The sequence below is a fragment of the Physeter macrocephalus genome, chromosome 13 (genome assembly GCF_002837175.3).
Source record: "Physeter macrocephalus isolate SW-GA chromosome 13, ASM283717v5, whole genome shotgun sequence".
Lineage (NCBI taxonomy): Eukaryota > Metazoa > Chordata > Mammalia > Artiodactyla > Physeteridae > Physeter > Physeter macrocephalus.
This window is the reverse complement of record NC_041226.1, coordinates 79,696,260-79,698,609: the sequence shown is the minus strand read 5'-3', so window position 1 is coordinate 79,698,609 and position 2,350 is coordinate 79,696,260. Positions and strand designations below refer to the sequence as shown.

The 2,350-nt window shown below is 65.7% G+C and overlaps 1 long non-coding RNA gene across 2 annotated transcripts in view; it reads left to right on the top strand.

The window, feature by feature from the left end:
- Positions 1-378: 378 nt before the first annotated feature.
- The window catches only part of LOC114487503 (uncharacterized), a 15,725-nt gene continuing 13,753 nt past the window's right edge, over positions 379-2,350 (top strand). Inside the window, exons 1-2 of one of the 2 annotated variants that reach the window (XR_003682652.1) lie at positions 379-763; positions 1,605-1,667. This is a non-coding gene — a long non-coding RNA (uncharacterized lncRNA). Of the gene's footprint in view, positions 764-931; positions 1,358-1,604; positions 1,668-2,350 lie in introns of those variants that run through there. The other variant, XR_003682653.2, reaches the window with a different exon arrangement.

The following is a 2,350-nucleotide window of genomic DNA, read 5'->3' as shown; positions in this document are numbered from 1 at the left end:
GCCTGGGTCTGGGCAAGAAGCAGCAGGTCGCCCTGCCTGACCTCGTCATGAAGAAGCTACTGTTTCCAGCTGCTTTCCTGCAAGAAACTTTGAGTTTTGAGGCGTCTACCAAGGACGGCATCCTCTGGGTGCTGGGGTGTCGAAGGGTCTGTGGCAGGTGGGGACGTGCGGTCACCCCACACTGCTGGGTTCCCCCGGCTGCCCGTTCCTTTGACGACTGCCGGGCCCCCGGTGCCCGCGGGAGCTGCGCCCACACAGGCTTGAACCAAGCGCTCCTGACGCAGCCCCAAGTCGGTCGTCTCCTCGTGCAGACATAGACGTCCGCGGGTGACCTTCAAGGGCTACCCAGCTCGGTTACCCTCACGCGGGCCCGGGCGGGTGGAAAACTGAGACTGTCAGGAGGAGGAGGAGGCGCCAACAGGCAAAACGCGGTGAGGCAGCTACGCTTGACAATGCACTTCACAAGCCGGCCGAGATCCCAGAACATAAATATTTTCCTGCAGACGCTCGCTGGCTGCCACGATGGCTCCATTATAACTGGGGACAGGCACAAAGTGAGAAGCATATTGTTAACAAAGTGCTTGCACGAGCAGCTGTACCCGCGCGTGACGACTCGTCAGTGCGGCCTCCGAAGAGGGCTGTACTTTTGTCCGCTGTGTTTACGGAGGTCAGCGCACTGGAAGGCATTGTCGTCACAGCGCGGCCCCCGTTAGGCCGGTTTCCGGGGTTGTTCGAAGCCGCGGGCGCGCAGATGAGCCGATTGGTATGCAGATTGTCCGCCATTAAAACTGTTTGCAAATCAGCGTCGTCCCTGCTTTAGTGCCGGAACTTGAGCGTCTGCAGGCGCCACCTGAGCGCTCGGTGTGCCCCAGGGGAGGGCGGCCCTGCCCGGCCGGTCCCCGGGGCCGGCTGTCTGCTCTCTGCGCTCCCCAGGGGCTGGAGGAGGACGCGGACCCTGACCTTGAACGGACGACGAGGAGCCGGACGCCCGGCTCTGAGAAGAGGGGGAGCGGGCCTGGGGGGCGCTGCCGGGGACCCTCAGAGGCCCCGCCCAGTCCCCGGCCCGCGGGGCGGCTTCAGCTCGGCCAGGCCGGGGAGGCCGGCGGCCAGGAGCCCAGGGGCCCCGCGGAGGACGGGCTTCCGGCGGCCAGCGCCCCCGGGGCCCTCGGACCGCCCGGAGTCGCTCGCTTACGGACGAGGAGCCGGCGGGGCCAGTGTCTCTGCCCACCCCGCGCCCACCCGAGAGGCCCAGGGCAGGTGGCCGTGACGGTCTCCCTTCCTGCCCGTCACATCCTCAGCCCCCGGCCACACTGAGCTGCTTAGAGCTGGGCGTCCGGCTCCACGTCCTCCCCTCAAGGTCAGCAGCGTGGGCTTTTGACGGAAGGGCGCGCGGGGCCCCCTTCACCCGCGGTGTCAGCTCCAGCGCCCGGCGCGCCACCCGTCCTCACCCCTCCCTCCTGACGAGCCCCCGGGTCCCAGGAGCCCCGTGCAGGGCCCTCCCCCTCGAGCAGGCGGTCGCCCCGCAAAAGCCAGTCTGCCGACGGAGAAGTCGGTGCAAAGTCAGGCAACGTTGTTAAACTATTGGGGTTTTTCTTTCCCCCCAGTTTCAAGCGCTGAATTGCCAGCAAATGTAAGAAATCTGGATGACGATATGGCTACAGCATTTGGTAAGGAGCCTCCTCTTATCACACATCTGGTCCGCGCCTGGAGGGGGTGGGTGACCGTCGGTGGGCGTGTCCCAGATTCGCTGGGGCAGCCGCACGAGGCGGAGCGAGGTGACTTGGTTTGAGGCTAGCATCCCGCGCCCACGGCCCGCGCAGGCCTGAGCGGCGGCCGAGCGAGACCCCCTTCAGGACGCTGCCGGTTAGGACGCGCGGCTCTGGGGCCGCCCGGGGGTCGGGTGAGCTCTCGGGGAGAACCGGGCTCCACCAGGTCAGGGAGTGGCTGGGACGAGGACTCACACCTGCCTGGCGGGTCTGACAGTTACTGTGGCGAGAATTACAGTCCCGACACCAGCACCCGCTCCGTCCGGGCGGCCCACCAGCCAGAGCCCCAGACAGCCTTTGGGAAAAGGTCAGAAACAATGGAGTCACCGGGGTTTCTGACGGTTTTCTGGGCTCAGCAGGCTAACCCTGCGGGGGAAATGCAGCCCCCGCCCTGCCCTCACCTCCCAGGTAGAAAGTGGAGAGCCTTAGACGTGAAAAATCCTTGTCTCTGCAAATAAGCCAAGACGACCCACACGAGAGCAGCAGAGGTGCTGGTTCAGAGCTCCCTGTGCAGCCACCGTCACGGGCGCGTGACAGAGACTCAGGCAGATGGGGAGGGGGGGGCTCATGGTGGGAAAGGGGGT